General features: G+C 35.1%; 1 pseudogene; it reads left to right on the forward strand.

The window, feature by feature from the left end:
• LOC149151585 (putative methyltransferase PMT21) overlaps nucleotides 1-13450 on the forward strand; it is a 61831-nt pseudogene extending 48381 nt beyond the window's left edge.
• Nucleotides 13451-20674: the final 7224 nt, after the last annotated feature.

A 20674-nucleotide genomic window follows, 5' to 3' on the forward strand; every position in this document is an offset into this window, starting at 1 on the left:
GAAATTATAAAAAGAGCCTCGTGGTAACTCATTGTACCATTTGGCGGCAAGACCAATAAGATTTCTTTGAAAAAGATGCAATTGAATTGAATCATCAACAATGGAATTAGATTCACACCAGAGGTGATAAGTCACGACATGATTTAACGAATCCTCACCTAACTTACCCTCAAATTTCGAGATATCACTAGGCAACTTATTAGACATTGGAGACCAATACAAAAGATAGTAAATTGCACCATTCGTAAGGCGCGAAAAATCAAGTAAATCCAACGATGCAATAAATGGTAACTGACGGTTAGGTTCACGAAAACCTTGTGTAATGAGACCAGCTCCAGGAGGAGGATATCCAGGATAACTTGGAATTGGATTTGCATTAGGAATGTTATAACCTCCTAGGAAACTAGGATTAACCAGACCAAACTAGGGTTGTTGAGGCTGCTGATAAGTATAACCAGGGTACGGTTGATACTGATAAAATGGATTTTGTACAGTAGGACCAGATTGATACTGTCACTGGTATGGTTGACTCCTGGAAATTGTACTTAGACCAGCTTGTCTTGCAGGCATCTCGACCAAATTTTGAACTATAGGTCCTAACTGGGGCATAGAGACTTGAGGAGTTTGCACTGATGCAGGGATAGTAGAAACCGAAGCTACAAATACTCTAGAAACAAGTATGGTAGGTTGAACAAAAAATGTAGCAGTTGCAGCAGCAGTTCGAGGTGGAGTCTGAGGTGAGCTATGCCTAAGTTGTTGAACTAAACTGGGTACAGAGGTTTGAACCGTAGGTTGGTCAGGTTGCTAGGTTGTACCAGAAACCAAAGGTTGTCCAGTTTGATAAGGTAACTGCACATTAGGTTGCAAAGTATGTTGATTTTGAGACGGATCCCACACCATATTCATTCCGGGACCCATAAAAGGTTGTACGTATGGAGGACCATAACCTGGTTGAATGTAGGGTTGATAATTATGAGGTACATTTCCAGCTCCTTGTAAAAATGACTGACCAGAAGGCAGTTGGAAACCTTGAATTGGGTACTAACCTTGAGGTTGATAACCCTGAGGCACGTATTGATTCTGGGGTCAATAAGAATCTTGAGGAATATGGGGTTGACCTTGGGGTATGTGTTATCCTGAAGGTTGAAAACCTTGAGGTAGCCCTTCAAGTGGAACTAACTACCTTGGGGTTGCCCCCCAAGCGATAACTACCTTGAGGTTACCCCCTAGGTGGCAACTGACTACTTTGCCCCCCAGGCGGTAACTTACTACCTTGAGGTTGAGGACTTGGAATACTACCAGACATCATAAAAATTTGTTCCGTGTTCAACCTTTTAGTTCCATTATTACTAGGTGATAACTGATGTTCAATTGGTCGAGGAGTTGCTCCTTAAAAAGTACGAGAAAGTGACTGGTACCGCAAAGGAACAGTAGGACCACCATATAAAAATGTTTCCTGTGATTGGGAAAACATAGATGACTATCTTGACATGATTGATCAAGGATAATAATCTCTGGGTGTAGGATGAAAATAATCACACGCAAACAAAGAAAATTTCAATAAAAGCACCTAAAGTCTCTAAAGAAGCAAACAACTGAATCACACACCTAAAAAATCTAAGAGTTCAAACCACACACAAACAGTAACTTCCCATACTAAAAACACTAGTTGGTGATGAAATCCAACGTCATAGAATTTTAATACAGAAAGGGTGGTTGGAACTGTTACCCCGACAACCTGCTTAATGAAATAGACTGGCACAAGTTTCTTCACATAACCATCTCGAGTGAAGAGAACCCCCCAGAGAGTCCAAGTGAGTCTAGTTAATGTCTGCTCCAGGTACAGTGAGAGCCATCCTTCACCATCACCTTAGGAAATAATCTTAAGTATATGGACATTAAGGTTACCAACAACAACAAATACAACTAGGGGAACAATCTACAATCCGATCTATGTGCAAGGGCAGAGTAACAAAGCTCAATCCCCTTGAAGGCTCCTAGACATGATCAATCTGAGGTTTACCAACAAGTGACCCCAGGCTCCTCGACAATGGTTAATCCGAGGTTTACCATTTATAATACGTGCAAATATTCTATCTTTCCCAATGAGACAGACTTGATTGTCTCAAAGTTTTGGACATGATCTCGTGATTAACTCCTTTAAGAGGAGCTTCCCAGATTATATCAATTACAATTGGATTTATTTCCTACTGCAAGATATAGCTACTTGTTTATTTTAACTATCTTGGAGAGTTAATTACTACCTACTCCAAGATACTAGCCTAAGCTATATTAGTGATAAGAGCCCTAGAAATAAAAAGATTGCTAGATAAATTTTAATTAAGCGTTACTTTTATGGGTTGCTTCTTAAGTCAATAGGTATGGAAATGAAACTTTGATGGTGTGACAACTCGACTCCAAAAACACTAAAAATGCGCCTAAATGATAAACAATTCGTTTTTCCTTCAATGAATTTCTAGCTAAAAGAAAGAGTTTGAGAATGCAATTCTTTGAAAAAAAAATCTTTCTTTCAACAGGAAAGAAAATCCTTTTTTCTTTTTCAATACGAACTCAAAATGAGACTACTAATTAAAGCTCACAAAAAGTCCCTTTTCTTTTTCAAAACTCAAAACTACAAAAACAATTTTCTTCAAAAGAGATCTACAAATTCTAGAAAACACTCAAAACTATAAAATCTAATCTTGAGATCTAAAACTTCTAAAAACCTAATTGGAATAAAAGATTCAATTATTTTTTTGGAAATTTTACTTAGTTGTTTAGTAAACTAAGGATTAATTTATTCAGAATAACAAATCAATCAAAAAACATCCAAATATGTTTTCGTTTATAAAAATGAAATTCAAAACTTATAACCAAGTTCGTTCAAAGATTTGCAAAGAGAAAATGAAATCTATTTCTCACAAAGGACAGATTTCACAAATGAGTTAGACTCATCAGGAAGATCAAAAAGACGATAGGGTAATGTAAGGTTTCTTAGGCTTCTAAGCTTTGAGTCGGTAGAAAGACCAGGTGAAAACCAATCCAAGCATGCAAAACTTCTAGAAAATCATCTAAAACAAAAATACCAATGGAACTTATTAACAAGAGATTTTTGACAGAAGACATGTAGATCTAGGTATATAATAAAAGCCGTAAATGAAACCTAAACTTAACTGGAAGAAAAAAATTTAGGTTTTTCAAAAAATTTCATAGGGTCCACAGGCTTCCAGAAGAACCAGATGTGGTACCGCTCTATGTACTAAAGGAAAAAGTGCAGAGATGCCTGCACTGTCTATAAAAAGAAAGTGTGGTCCTCTGAAAACTTCAAAAAAAAAAAAAAATCCAGATCCTAAAAACTACCCAATCCCACACACATCAAGCAAAAACCAGAAACAAGAACAAGTTTCTCAAGTCAAAGAAAAAGGAAAACCAAAAATTCAAATTCAGTTCACCAATGGAGTCGCCAATTTGTTGGCTGGATAAATCAATCTTGTGGACAAGGCTAATCTCCCTAGTATCAAAAGATATCTAGCAACAGGAAGAACAAGAAAATCTACCTTTCTCTAAACATATTGCGATTCATAAATCAAAACTATACAGGCGTTTAGACCCTACCTTAAGTCCAATGCTAGTTTGTAGCAGCCATCCTTCAACCGTCCGAAAGAGTTTCCTTTTGAGAACCTACAATCACAAACAAGCACACATCAAATAACACCTGCATAGCTAATATCATAAGTCATGTTCATTATGGTGATCAAAGAATCCGTAAAATAAACCATAAAACACAACTTATTGAGAAAAGTAAACTTATGTGTATTAACTTTGAAATAGAAGAACTTTACAACCTTTGGTGCCTTGATGTTGTACAAGCTCTTCCCAGGGTCCGAAACAGGAATCTCCTTAATTTTGATAAGCCTCACACTCTTCCAAATGAGATCAAAGAGGTATGTAATCTCTCCTCACAAAAGCTAAATTAGGAAGACTAAGTTCCAACAACATTTCACCTCAAAAATATTCAGCTTTCAACCTCCCCAGTAACCAGCCTAATGCTTCATTTTATAGTACAAAGGAAGGAGGTTACATGTCCACCTATGAAGGGATAGATTCCTCCTTCAAAGGGATAAGCTCCTCACATCACGGGGTTAGCTCCTTAAGGTATGGGATGGGTGAGCCTTAAAGGAGCGAACTTGCCACCTCGAGATTCCTTCCAGAAGCTTCTAGAAATGACTCAAAGTGAGTTTTTAAGAATATACTTATGCCTTTTTGACTTTTACAGGGGTTTGCATCCATAACACAGAGACAGAGCGGTCAGGTGCACAGGGGACATGACCTTTAGGTGCGGGACCGTAGGTAATGCTAAGAGAAAGTGCAAAACCAGAGTTCTATAGACTTTTAAGGGCTTTCTCTTATTTTCAAGGCTTGATATGAAGAACTAAGGCTTAAGACTTGCAAAGGAGGAAAGTATGAGTGGTAATGGATTCACACAGATTGCAGAATGTCAAGGTGACAATTTTTGTGCAACACATTTGTTGGGAATAAATCATCAATAATTGCATCCAAACACCATATCTGCCTATGAATATTAGGAAAGTAACTTTGTCCAAAACATAACCATCGAGCTATCTGCAACTTGATATTAATCCTTTGGACCATGTGCAAAAATCATCCAATCATAGTCATGCGGCTTCTTAAGCAACAAAGATGTATCAAATCATCATTAGAGAATTATCACCTATCATGTATTGCCTAATGTTCTTTGACATGCTCATTGTTCTTGAAATAATCATTAGGCAAAAGGATTCATCGAGACATTTGGCTAGGGATTATATAGCTCCCTCTAAATTCTTACATCAGTTAGTTATCCAACCTTTATCAATTTTCTCCTCATCTTTAAGACGATACATTGTCATGCTACATCAATAGTACCTCAATATTACGTATATCACAAGTACTTCTAACTGTATGAAGACACCAAGAGACTTGTTCTGAATTTTTCCTTGGAATTATCTGCGTTGTTCCTTGTGAACTGTCTACTTCAATTCTAATTATGCCAGGGTGTAGAGCCCTTATTAGCATTATTTCAAACATCTTCTACCATACCTGAGATCATTCAAATAGAACCCAAGCAATGAATATCATAGATCGAATCAAGTTATGCCAATTTACTTCTTAGCGACAAATTTTTAAACTTCAGAACATGTTATCATAAGATAGTTTCATAAGGTCATCAATATGATTAGAATATATATAACTATTGATGTACTAGATTTCTTCAAATATTCAATGTTGTTACAAAAGAATGTGGTAAATAGATAATGAACTTTAAGGTTGTTGTTGAAAAACTGACTTCTTCCCTCAAGGTTTTGATACTTGCCATTGATTGTTGCAGATGAAAAATTGTGAACACTTGTTGTAGCCCAGATAGCTTTCACTTTATTTCTCAATCCAATTTAGATTATCTGCTATATACTGTATGGTGAGAAAGAGGAGTGATCTCAACCATATAGAATATTAGTGGCATCATAAGCTCATAATCAACAATGATGCAATTTTAACTAGCTGCTCACCAAGTCCTCAGGTCTGTCGATGTGCTACTATAATCCCTAAAGATTTATATTGTTGAAAAATGTACCACTTGTGTATTTTGAGATACTTTTCATGTATATCACTAACAACACCCTCAATTTTGGTGATGCACACTTCACTATACACCTCTTTGCCACAACTATACAAGCTTGAGATTATCCACAATTATTTGAAGATCCTTCAAGGTATTTTCATACTATTTGTAAGGATATGCTTTAATAAACAAAAAAATATCCTTCATCTCATACAAATTTCCTCAGCTTTAGTCTTTAGTTCCTTCATGCCCTAGACCAACTTTAATGCCTATAATCGGTCATACCTTGAGTGATGTGTCATTTATCTGTCAATAGGAGTGCCTGAAGTTTCTTTTGATAGATTTCTTCCTTGTGATGAGGATTCATGATTCACACTGTCCACTGGCCCTAATGTGTTGTCACTGAAACTACCTTCACACATGCCAAGTATGAATGCCTTAAGTTCTCTACTGAAATTTTTGCTCACAATTGTCATTGAACTGATTATCTTTTGTTAATTTTCATTTAGAGAGGAGACTCCCAACAAGACGAAGAAGAAGTACCCATATTAAAACCTTACTGCTTCAGTTCAATGTTAATGTTTTGCTTCATATTTTGTTGTGACTAAACCCTCTTAGAGTTCAAATATAGGCAAGCCGCACTTGTCTTAATTAAATTCAATGTAACTCTTATTCAGATTAAGACTTTACAAATTTATTGGAGAACATATAAGATTGTATTAAAGTAAAAAATTGCTGCATATATCTGCAACCTCATAAATCAACCTTCAACTGTAAACTTCAATAAAGATTCTAGAGTGAAACAATGATTTAAATCTTGGATCACATAGCCATTACTTTCAGATCAAATTATTCATGGTAAGTTGTCTTTGAATTTCAGACCTATGAAGAAACTTAGAGAATTTAGTCCTCCTAAATTGATTTCAGACCTCATATGATGTGCGCATGACTCTGATTTCTTTGAAAAATAACTCAGCTTTGTGTGTGGGCTATTAGATTAGCCCCTCGGTCTTTTAGATAAGGGTTTATATGCACCTCAAAAGTCTTCGCTCTTCTTGACTAGGTTTTTGTCCTAGTAATAGTGACTATGGCTTGAGATCATGCCCAAAATTTGACTTAATTCCATAAGAAGCTTACTCGTAGGTATGTCTCTGTCTTTTTATGTGACGAAGGCTTTATCTTTAGTGATTTATTTGTCTCTTGCTTGGGCTTGTCTTCACCTGAGCTCTGAAACCATGTTAATTTTAGCGTATCATGTTCTTTGCTTAGGACAGTTACTTCAATGTTCCATATTAGCCCATTTATCAATCCATTTTGTTTCTATTAGGAATCACATGAATCATTATCACATTGATGATAATTGGGGAAATAACATAAATGATAAATGTAGAAGACTAGCTAAGAAAAGAAAACACAAGTATATGGCTCAAGCTAGGGAAAAACCCCAAGATGGGGAAACCCTTGATCAATTCTTCTTATTATTAATTTCAAATATTCAATTGAGAGAGAGTGTACAATAATTCAAAGTCAAAATGAAATTCCAATTTGAAGATCCAATACCACTTCCCTTGGACAAATAGATGGCCCAACCAAAACTGCAATTCCAGCACTACGTGGACAACAGACAAATTGTGTCCTATCTAATGTTCAATGATGGTCATGGCATCAACCAAATAATCCCTCTTGAGCTTGAAGTTCTATAGCAAAATGAACCCTAGTCAGGACTTATTAGATCACTACAATAACTCCTTTTCTCACCTCCAGACTTCTTTCAAGGGCTGGAACCTTCCTTCTAGCAATTCAAGTCATCCTTCTAGACTAATTCTAGCCCTCAAACATGCCTCAAGACCCTTCTGCTTCCATAAGACAAGGTCTGTGGCTTACCTAGGTTGTTACTAACCTTTTCGCCCCCTTTTCCAAGCATTATTAGGCTTGTGGTCTACCTGATGAAGCCTCTTAGTGTTGTGGCCTACCTAAAAAAGAGAGATACCACAAAAAATAATACCAACACACATTTTGAACTGCCCTGAAGTATGTGGCTACCTTCTTGTAGGATCTCAACCTGCAAGAGAGGATAAACACTGTCTAGAACATGCATCAAATCAACCTAGACTTTCTCCTAACAACTTTGGCCTCCCACCTAAGGAACTCAGCCCATCAAACATCCCAAAACAACCTTTCCCTTCCTCATTCGCAGTAGACATATTCCTTCTATGAATATTTCATAGAGGAGAAAACAAGAGATGTGTATGTATAAAATGAGGTTGGAGGCAACTGCCTTTTATAGGATATGGAGAGGGGTTCAACATGATAAATTAAACCCAAGCCAAACTTGTTAAATTGCACATGTGTGGGCTTGATTCCAAAAACATATTTCTCCTTGTCCAAAATTGGTTATCTTTAGGTCAATTTGGTCCTCTCGAAAGAGGATTTCAATGCCACAATTACCTTCTTCAAAGAAGCTACCCAAAGTGGAATTTGTACCTACTTGTCGATTTTAGTAGTGGTGAGTTCCTCATTAACAAAATTCCTTCCTACTACAGAATACGTAACAAAGTTGAATATCTCTTCAACTGTGGCACTAGGAGACTACTCTTAGATTCTATATCCTAAGTAATGGATTAATTTGTTCTTGAACGCTAATGGAAGCATTGAAAGTTGGGATTGGCAGCCCATGCAGAATAGCATACAAGTATTACATTTCTCGTAGGCTCCCAGTGTCTAGTCTAGGTTACTCAGAATTTCATCAATGATGTATTAGTCCTCACATACCTAACTGATCATGGTAACTAGATTTCACTGTTGTATGTTCAGGCTTGAAAAACATACATGCTTCAGTAAAATCTTATACAAATCACGTTGATATAGGCATCCTCAAAAGATCTTATATGATCTAGTTGCATTAACCTAATTAGCAAATTATATCTACAAGTTTTTTTGCTTACAAAACTTTAATTGGCATGGTATCTAGTATGCCATTGTGGTGATTCTCATAGTCACAAAACATTTTTTGTTTGCATGGTTTTGTGCACCAGTCATGAAAATTGAGTGTTTTTCTCAGGTACACCTTGCTACGGCATACACATTCCCTAGTATATTTCCATTTGAGCATATGGTAACAATAACATGCAATTTCTTGAGTCAAAATAGATATATTATCACGTGTTGTAGTCCAGCAGCATGCTGCATCCCATCAAGTATTTAATCCCAATGTATATGTCCACTGTCAAGGAAATTTTTCCATCTACTTGCATTGATTCATTATACAAGCACAAGGTATTGTGACACTATATGGTTAAATATAGGTCTCCACTCAACACATGAATATCTGTTTTTAAATCCAAATCCAGGGTTTTTAAGTCTACCTTCCCATTAGGTTGATATGAAATGAAGATTGTTTTTGTGTTATGGAATATTTATATCACTGAAATTTAATCACTGGGGATAGTTGGATCATTAAAGAGATTAGGATATAAGCTCCATGCCAAGTTCATTGGTTTTTTTTGGGTCCAGTTCCCCTAATTTGGTATAGAGTGTGTATGTGTTAATGGAAAAAGTATGCTTTTCCTAGACTTTGCTGGTGATATGAAGAATAATATTCCAATGCCTCAATTACTTTTTACGGGAGTGAGTCTACATTAGTTTTTCATTCCATGGGGAACAATTTACAAGGTGGATTGTATAGTAAACATACAAGAAATAAAAGAAAAATGATGATATCAAAAGTAGGGTAACAAATAATTAATTCAAGCAAAAGAGATACAAAGGATTAAAAAAAACATGTTGAATGTTGTGAATGATGAACTGTAAAGGGCTCCCCACCTATGTGTTGTAATTTCCTACTATTTCTCTACAGTACCTTGTGGAGAATCAATTATGGAATGAAGGTGTGACTACTCCACCTTATCTGAATTTTTTAAGCGAAAACTTGTGAATTTGATGCTTGATTATTTGTTATTTGGAAGGATAGGGGCCTGTGGTCAATGTTTACCATGCCACCCACAAAGTGGCTGTCTAATTTACTAGGACAAAAATTCAGATTCAAAAGGCATATATTTTGGCCTATTACTATGTATTGCTACCATGGTGGATCTTTGTTATGCTAACCCCTAATTTGACAAAGGATAATTCAAATGATAGAAATTTCCTATTTGTTATTGTCAATTGTGTACCTTTTTTTGTGGCCATTGCAACATTCCTTGGTTCAAGCATGTCCAATTTCCTAACTCTTTATGTAGTTGATTGTTGCTCATCTTATCTAGTACCTTTATTTAAGATATTTTTAACTAGAGTATTCATGGAAAAATGATCTTAAAGAAACCCTATTTCTATGAGTGAAACGAATGTGCCTTATTCATTCAAGGATACTGGAGAAGCAAAAGCTTAGTGTCTTTATTTCATATCTCACCTTTTGTCTCGACAAAGTCAAGAGTACCATATTGCATCCTAGACTTGGTAGAATATGGTGTTATGTTGGCATGCAAGACGACGTTGATGATTATTGAGAAGTCTAGTTTTTTGCAATGGTTGTCACTCATATCTCTTTGAGCCCCCACTCCTTAGATCCAAGCATGTAAGACATTTGTTATAGGTTTCCCCACTCGAACTCCAAATGTAAACCTTTTGATATTCTTTCACCCAAATGTTGTAGAGGGTCTATGATAATAATTTGGCATTGTTTCTAGACTTACTGCTTCTTAAATGTTGTTATTGGCACAAGAATTTCCCCTATGAATGGATCAATAATGAAAAATCAAATCAGCATTGGTTGAGGAAGGAATCAGAAAAATTCCTCTTCCCGGGTGGAGCTACAATGTTTCCCAATGGAGTTGGTGAATATGTGGATCATATGGAAGAGTTGGACCCAGGAATGAAAGATGGAACAATCCGAACTGCACTTGGTACTGGATGTGGGGTGGGTAACATTCTGACTAGTGTCAATAGTTTTACCAAAACGAATCCAGTCTTTGATACATTTATGAGGTTATTTTGTCGATCACATGATGTAATAAGGTTATGAAGGAAGTATACTACATAAACAAAAACAAGGAATCTAGAGTCAAGTTAAATGATGGATGCACCATCAATAGACATGGTTGATCCACCTTATAATGTCCACTATACCTAAGAGTCTGAAACATCCAGATTATGAAAAGAAAGCTAACTGAAATTTTCATGTCAGAAGCAAAAGGATTAATAGGAATTGTTCTAAAGCTATTTTTCTATGCATCATTTTACTTTACATAACATTTGAACCTACTCTTGAGCTAAGCTTAACAGTAAACATTCTATTAGAGAGACATTTCTCTTCCCTCCAACTAGCTGTGACAAGGTGGGTTTATACAATTAAGCCTTAGTGAACATGTTGACATGGTACTTAACAAAGAATAGCTATATAATTATAGCCTTAGTGAACATGTTGACATGGTACCTAACAAAGAATAGCTACAAAATTATAGGTCTTTTCTAGAGGTTGATTCTCGGATAGGCTTACATCCAGTATTCATTAATCTATCTATAATTGCTATTGCTTTCCATGATATGTATATTTCTATATCTTACATGATAAAGATGAAAATAATTTACTTAATGTAAATGTTCATAGTTATGTTATTTGAATATGACTTATGAGATCTACTATATAAGTATACATGTCCTTCTTTATATAAGAGAATACTTTCTGTTCAGGTTGCCAGTTGGGGTGGTCATTTGCTAGATCATGGAATTATTACAATGTCACTTGCGCCCATAGACAATCATGAAGTGCAAGTGCAGTTTGCACTTGAACATGGTATTCTTGTAATGTTGTGTATCATCACTACACAATGGCTTCCTTATCCATCGAATGCATTTGACATGGCTCACTACTCTTAATGTCTCATTCCATGGAAAAAAATTGGTATGTTTGATGATACCTTCTCAATTTTCATTGCATTCTAGATTGTGCAATGGCTTAGAATTACTCAAATTAACATGGATAAAGTTAGCACAACAATTTGCAAATCATTACTTGGTAAAACTAAATATAGTTTTATTGTTATTGCACAATCAAGAAGAATAACCAGCGGCAAGAGTATAAGTGCCACTGCACCTAACTGTAGGGGACTTCCACCCACCTCCCAATCAGTTTCTTATTCTTATTCTTCAATACTTTCCCAAATGAAAAATATTTCATTCCCTTTTCCTTATTTATTAAATAGAAATTTTCTTATTCACTTTTGATTTGATTGCTATAGTTTAGGAAGGTGTACATACTCTGTTTCTTTGGATTTGAAGTAGTGATTTTTTATGAGAAAACACATGTTCTTAACCATTAACCCCATATTAATTATTTAATTAAAGTACTCACAATTATTTTTGATTTCATTTATTTATTTTACTTTTAGTATTTATTTCAATTCAATCAAATGTTATGGCTATGAAGCATTTTAGATTGATATTCCTATTCAGTTTAGTGGGTTTTGTTCACTGATTTAGTAGGAGAGTGATTTTATGAAAAGAATAATTTCCCTGGAAGACGTAGGGAACATGATCCAACTAAGGTGTTTGAATTAGTTTCATTTTATCAAAATTATCCTTGATTTCTCTTCAATTCTTTAACTTTTATGGGAGCTTTGTAGCTATTTGTTGAGTGAAGTTCTGCTGATGCAAGTAGAGCCTACCTTATGGAAATAGATCGAGTACTGCAACCAAGAGGCTTCTGGGTCCTATCTGGAGCACCAGTAAACTATGAAAATAGATGGCATTGATGGAACACAACTATAGAGGAGAAGAAGGCTGACTATGATGCCCTTCAAGGTCTTTTGAACAAGATGTGCTATAAACTATACAATGAAAAGGATGACATTGTTGTATGGAAGAAATCTTTGGACAATGGTTATTACACTACCCATGAAAAAATTGTTTATCCCTAGAATGTGATGACAACATTGAACCAGATGCTGCCTAGTATGTTCCCATGTGGTCTTGTGTAGTAAAACCAAATCCCAACTTCAAGTAGTTAGGAGTAGGATAAAATCCAAAGTGGCCACAACATTTGAAGGTAGCCCCAAAATGGGTGCATACATTTTTTGGGGGCAGTGACGGTGCTTTCAGAAATGATACAACTCAATGGGTGGTGTGTGTTAACCATTACAAGACAGTGGCACCTGATCTTTGAAGAGATAAAATAAGAAATGTTATGGATATGAGCACTCTTTATGGGGCTTTAGCTGCAACAGTGATAGATTATCTTCTGTGGGTCATGAATGTGGTTTCCTCTTATGGTATAAATTCCTTGAATGTTGTTTATGACCGAGGACTAATTGGTACATATAATGACTGGTAAGTTTCTTTCTCTCGATGGTTTGATTAGGCAATCTGGTGTGCTCAACACCATTATCTTCGCTAATACTTGAGGCTTGTGTTGTTCAGGTGTGAGGCATTTTCAACCTATCCAAGAACATATGATCTCCTACATGTTGATGGTATTTTCAGTGTAGAAAGTCACAGGTAGGTACAAAATTTTCTATCAAGTGGTGCTAAATGTTGACTTTTTAACCCTGATGACCTCGAATGAGGAAACAATACATTTGATTATTGATTATATGTATTTTGTGAAACATATATGAGATGAAATATGTGTTGTTGGAAATGGACCGTATATTAAGACCTATTGGATATGTCATAATGCATGAATGACCCCATTTTGTCAATACTGTCAAGAATCTAGCCATAAGAATGCGATGGAATTGCCACCAGAGGGACACTGAGGATGCCAAGAATGGGGATGAAAAAATTCTCATTTGTCAGAAAAGGGATTGGAGGTCTTCAAAAGCTGCTTTTGAATGATAAATCAAACCTTAAAATTTCAAGGCCTCTATTCCTATTCTATCCAATCAATCTGGCATTAAAGTGAGTGCGTGGCTGTGAAGGTATTTGTTGATAGGATGCATTTGCTAGCCATTATATATCATGTCAGTGAAATTCAGTGATCCGTTTCATTTTCCCAGGATGCCAAGTTATTTATTCCCCTGGTATTTGGGAGGCCTAATATTGAAGATTAGAACTACTATATTGAATCAAATCCATTCTTTTTATCTTGAAGCTCTAAGGTGGGTAGTTAGGTGTTATTTATATTTGCAGTTTTCATGACGAAGGGATTTTGTAATACCAAAACCCTTTGCGCTGCGATGTTTTAGAACTCTTTTATTACTTTCATTTCTTGTGTCTTATGATACAAAGAGATGCCTAGTGATGCGTTGTAAAATGATCAAGCCATGAAAGTATCTTTTGGAGCATTTTAATGCCTAGCTAGCTATAGGAAATAGTCTTGCATGAGTAGAGTATGAAGCCTCAGGTGATTTTCAAGGTAAAGGGAGGGAAGAACTTAGAGCACCATCTAAGAGGGATGAATTTGGTATTCCACATTGGAGCTTTTCATATTCTTGGTAGTCTAAGGCTCTCTAGAAAGATTAAATATTATGCCCTTCATTTTGAGCTCTTGAATACATCTACTCATAGCCCTAGAAGTAACCCTATAATTACCATTTTCCCATTGTACAATGAACTTGGAATTATCCTTTATCTAAGAAAATTTTATACCTCTTTCAACAACAATTTTTAGCATCAACGAAGTGAAAATATATCTACTCCGTTATTAGTCTCAACCTTGTCTGTTGCCTTTAAAGAAAGAACATGGTTGTCTCTAGTAATTATATTGTATCCTACTCCATATTTACTAGGAATACCTTGACAAACTCCATCAAAATAGCTCCATGCATTACATTTATCAATCTCAAAGTTTTTCAAATTTCATTGGTTGTGCATATTTATAGGTTTGAAAATACCTCGATAGGCATATCTGACATGATGAACGCATGATACCCAACTAATAGGTGATATTTATGATACCCACTCAAAGATCTCCTCTTTCTAGCACAACAAAAGTCCTATTCTATTTTCCTAAACACTAGAGCAAGGAACACACATCTATCATTCTACCACGTGATTCTGCTCAAACACAAATTTGAGCCTTGAGGAAAATTTGTCTACAACATGTAACTTCATTCAATCTTCGCTGAAGCATAAATGGTCTGTAAAAGACAAAAGCATGTGTAGAAACCAATTGTACTTGTCAATACAAAGAAATCATATGAGATAATTGTCATGTAGCCGAAGTACAGAATACCAAAGACAAGGTTCGTAATCTCCATTTTGGTGAAGAAGTAGAATGTAGCCTACAGGAATAGGTAAAGTGAAGATGAGCCTAAAGTTATATAAGCTCTCCACCACCAATGGTAGTCCTCACTACAACACTGAAAGTACAAAGGACAATAGTGATCTTTGTAGAAGTAACAATAATGATAACAAAGACAATGAACAGAAGCCCAAAAATGTTATAAAATTGATATAGCCAAATAGATGTTAAGATGAAGAATAATTCAATGAAAACTACACCAAAGGGTAATATGCCTCCAATGAGTACTAAGAAAATTGGCTGCATGTACCATGCCTGCTCTGGAATCTACCTAGGAATTTTATTTGTCTTAACAATATCTTCAATTATAAGTTTCTTATAGCCAAAGTAACTACCAACAAAGACCAAAGGCACCGGTATCGAAAACCATAAAAATACCAATGTAGCCATTATCCCAATTGGTACAGCACTAGAGGGCTCTCTACCTTAGATCAATGCATCGAGGACAAGGAAAATTCCAAAAGAAAAGCTTAGTGAAGATGAACACAATCTTCAGTGTGTTTGTTTTCCATTCTGTCCCCTTGAACTCTATATTGTGTCTATGAAGTTGAATTGTTTTCCAATTGGGAAAAATTTCTTGATTAAATAAGAAAACATACAAAAACTAGGATACAAATTCTATAAAAAGGGACGTAAATCTTCTGGTACACTCTTGGATATTTGGTGAATATAGTGGCCCCTTGGGCACTAGAGAAATTCAACTTACAAGTTTCAAAATTCCAACCCTTTGCAAAGTCTTCAATTTTGTCCTTTATCCCCTCTTGCATTCTAAGTTCCAATCTTCTTTAGTGTAACTACTTTCCAAGAAGAGAAAGGAAGACGAGGTGTCTTGAGGAGGTTAGTCATGTTACGTATGAAGGGTCTCAATTGTCTTAGAAAATAATGTACTTTGTTGGCATTAATTTTCCATGAATTCCTACATTTATAACAATTTGTGAGTTGTCTTATCTATAGTCATAAAGTGAAGATGTTATTATTGTATTTCCAAATATTTATTCTGAATGCCATTTGTCATTCTAAAAATATTCTCCACTCAATGAATCTATCAACATCCATTCAGAAATTGATTGATGGAATACTTTATGAAGCAAATGGCAAATGTTTTTTCATAGCTTGTTCGTCCACATGAATGCACCTTTGCTACTCATCTTGTCATTTTAATTTGGAGTTGTTGCCCTTGACCTTCCTTTTTGTTTCTGCATAGGATATACCAACACTGAAGCTTGAAATAATGGAAAACAATTTTTTTCTTTTTTTTATTCTATTTATTTTTGTTAATATGGCCCTCATAGGTTCAGTGGCTAGATGGACTTGGAGCATTGAGAGAAAAAGGAGCTGCAGATCGGGAGCTGAAGAATTGGGCAAGTAGAGGGTACGACCGAGAGGGGATGAGGGAGAATGCGACAACCATATGGTCAAAGTATCTTGTCTTGTACAAGTGGATGTATGAGGGCCATTATCCCTGTTACGGGAGCCCTAGAATTTTGTATTATATGTTGTTAGTATAACAAAGTTGGGTTGAAAAATTAAAAAGTTGTTTATGTTCTGTGCATATGTGATTTATTGCTTTATATTTTTGCTATGAAAAGTAGTTTATGGTTGAGATTCTTGGTTTGGTAGCGTCAGTGATTTTAAGACTCTAACCTAGACCCAAGGTCATGGAAATTCAATAGTGAAATGCTTTGCACTAAGGTGAAAGATTTTGTCATAAAAATCCCATAGCATATATTTCTTCACGGTTGAATAGAACACTGAGTCCTTGCACAATCTGTCTGTAGCTAAGAGTTTTGATTTTTTTGTAAGTTTACTATTTCTAACATCTAGGTAAATTGAGCACTGAGTCTCCTCTTGTAAGATAAATTTTCTTATCATTCTGAAGTTGGAGGAGTCGATCCTGATGAGTTTCCTTATTTCTTATGATTTATCTTCCATCGATTAAAATACAGAGTGGTCATTGCCCTGTGAATATACTTTATTGATGTCTAACACCAATCCCTAGAGAAGGAAGGATAAGTATCTGACATACTTCCTTCCATATACTATCCAACAAGAAGAGTTGCAGAACATTTAGAAATGAAGATACAAAAACCCATTCAATAGGTCACTTCGATCTATATTTGCTGTTGTCGAGCTAACTGGCATGTTAAAAACAATATTCTCCAGTATTTGATGCTCATACCATTTTGTATACAGGAATATTGATGCTCATCCTTTCCACAAGCTTGCAGGCTTGTTCTTGTCTTGACATATGAACTGTGATATTGATTTTCTGTCTTGCACATTAAATTTTGAATAAATCGTAATTAGAGCTCATGGTATAGTGACAATGAGTGGTGTTCCTTCCATTTGTAACTAGTTTTCTAGCTTGTAGGAAACATGTTGCATTTGTTCAGTGATCTACCTTCTAGTTTAGTCCTCATAGCACATGATATAAATCAATGAAATCAAACATCTATTTCCTATCGTTTGATTCTTGAGATTATTCTTGAATGATTAAGAACCACTGGACTAGATAAATTTGGAATGTATCTCATAATAAGAGAAGAATCTCCTATGATGACTAGTTGCTCAATTATTTGATGCCTCCCTAGACCCCACCCATAACTATTTCTATTTCCCCCCCAGGATCAAGCACACACACACCCCCCCCCCCACACCGGCCAGTGGATTTCCCTTTGAGTCTATTGAGAAAGAGTATTTTTTTATGAGATCTGTCATTTTTGGGATTCATCCTCATCCATTCAAATTTGACATAATGAAGGGTATTATTATTGTTGTTAGTGTTTTTTTTTGGCTGGTGGCACTGATGCCTCAACCATAACCCCATGCTTCCCACTTACTCTATTGCGTGGGAGTCCACAATTTCCGTTTGTGTAAGCTAGGGCATTCCTTAAGTTTTTCCTCTTATTACAGGTGGACATGTAGCTAAAGCTTATTTAATTTCCTTTGATGTCATGGAAAAGGTGGTGTACACTATACTTATAACAATATTTGCTCATTTATCTTGTGACAACCATTTGTGAAAGATGTAATAATATTTTTTTCATAAGATGATGGCTTGACTTCTTAAAGCTTTAGAATCATGGGATTTAGCAATGTTTATATAGCCATTGGTCATAAGACACTTTTTCTTGTTATTAATATGCTTGTCAATTCTCAACATGTTGGTTTTTTTGTAAATATGAAACTACTACCATGCTATGATTTCCTCACCTAGAATCCAATGAATCCAAATGGATTTATGGGTGTTATTGTCACTTCCCATAAAGATTGTTTCCTACATATGGATAAATTCTAGAGCCCACCATGTGGCACAAATGATAGTCTCCTTGTAATTATGTTGGAATATGATAAAGTGAGTATTCTATTCTTAAAAACATCATATAATGATGTAGTTACCTTGCAGTCTACTTGTTTTGAAATTTACTTGCTAGTTTTTTACAAAAAAATATATGTATGATTTTTTAATTTTCTACCATCATATGAATTTAATGAATAAAGGATTTCTTATTGTTTTTAAATAGATGACTATGCAAGAACTACCTCCAAATTCAACTATGGAGGATTTGCGAGACAAAATAGCTTATGGAAGTTCACATTTTACATTATATGGTTTTCCACTATAAGAGGAGCTAAGGAAATTGAGCCATATACTTTGGAAATGTTTCTAGTAGGGATTCCTATGCTTTTTAGTGTTGTGATTATTTCACCTCATGGTTATTTTGGGCAAGCAAATGTTTTAGGAATGCTATACAAAACACTGGTGGACTGGTAAAATATGCAAAATGTATCCATGAATCTTGGGAGAAAATCATATGATTGTTATCATTTAACTGATCCATATCTCTTGGAGCCCAAAAATCTATTTTTTTGGATAATATTTATCTATAACCTCAAAAGAAACCCTATTATAAGCTGAAGTACCATTATGTCCTCTTGAGTCTTGAAAAATTACGATGGAATGAAAATAGGTGAGGACCAGATCCATGTTTACCATGTTAGAACCTAGGTTCATTAAGATAATTATCTTGGTTTGAAGATATCCACTATACAAACTAGGGCCACCCATACTTATCACTGCCATCTCTCTTCAATCATCAAGACTAACATACTGAAGACCTGTAACCTGTGGAGGCCCATGGCAGTCATTGCAATGCAATTTATTAGAATACATGTCATCTCCACAAGTTTTTACATTTAAGCTTTGCATCCAATGTGGCCATTTCTTATTATGAGATTTACCACATTCTAAAAAGGCATCATTCACACCATTTTGAAGAAGTATACAAAGGTCAACATAAATTTTCTCCATTTACAAGTTCCCTCACATTTTTTTGTTTTTGAAGCTCAAAAACCTTCATAACAAAATAGGAAAAGTCAAGCAGCAAAAATGGAGCACTCCCTTTTCATCTACTGATATTAGAATGAAGTTTCATTAGAGGCATTGTTTGTTTGTTTGTTTTGGTTAGGAAAGGGTTTTCTCTTGGTTTTATGTGACTTTCAATTTATCATATGTATCATGTTGAGAAATGGGAATGAATAATGTGTGACATCTATCTTGTAGAAATTGATAACGAATGAAAGGATACAGAGTTTAACCAAGCTACAATTCACTTTGGTAAAGGTGGAGGAACATCTTAAAAAGTTGTCTAAGAATACACCATATACATAGTTTGAACATAAGCAATATATGGATTTTTATTTTGTAGATATGTTCTTTTTTCTACCCAAGATATCATAGCAAGAAAAATATTGATATTGTAGAAATTGTTTGAGGACCTCATTGAGGTCGATTTTTCTGATGTCATGCTTGATTGATACCTTCTCATATGTCAGGAAGATTTTAAATATAAATTAATGTGTTCCTGAAACAAATCAAATTTAATGTTTATAGATATAAAAGATAAAAGAAAATGTTAATGCTTCGTTTCTTTGTTACTTGAATTTTATATGGGCAAGTTACAGGAAATGTGATTTGAAAAAGGATGGGGAGACAATGCAGAGCATGTCTTGGATATGACTCATTTGCTATTAGAGATCCTTCAAGCACTTGAGCTATCGACTTTGGAAATGTTTCTAATAAGGATTCCTATGGTTTTAAATGTTGTTATTCTTTCACCTCATGGTTATTTTGGGCAAGCAAATTCTTTAGGAATGCCAAACAAGACGTCAATGGATAGGTAAATAGACTTTTTATAATTGTAATCTCCATTCCATGATATCCTCTCTTTATTGTTTGATTGTATTTTGAACGTTTATTTTGATCTTGTTTTGTCCTTTAACTATGAAATAGAAAATACTTTGAATCACGTCCATTTAAACAACCACCAAAGCTTGAATATGAAATTAGTATTACACAATATTGATTGGAATCCTTATAGCTATTTGTGTTTTAAAAAAATCATGACTATAAAAAAGTTTGCTTTCATGTTGTTATTTGAGCACATGTTGTTTATATACTTGACCAAGTTCATACATTAGAAAATGAAATGTTGTTGTGAATAAAATGACAAGAATTAAACATCACACCTTAGAATATTTGTATTTTCAAGTTATCTATAGCTTGAATTTTTTAGCATGTAACTTAGTTGGCATGATTGTGCCTAAGGTTTCCTTGAAGGTTGAATACTAAGTTACTAAGGTTTTATTTTATATGGTGACATTTTATTTTCTTTGTTTATACAGGTCATCTAGCTACATTATAGTGGCCACTATCACCCAACTGAAGAAAACTTGTTCGAGTTTCTTGCTTGTATGGGGAAAAATGGCTTTGACATTGCTAATGTTGAGGTATATGTCATGTAAACTCCTTATAG

Source organism: Pinus tabuliformis, chromosome 9 (genome assembly GCF_031772625.1).
Source record: "Pinus tabuliformis cultivar Carrire ecotype Pingquan chromosome 9, CPIR1, whole genome shotgun sequence".
Classification (NCBI taxonomy): Eukaryota; Viridiplantae; Streptophyta; class Pinopsida; order Pinales; family Pinaceae; genus Pinus; species Pinus tabuliformis.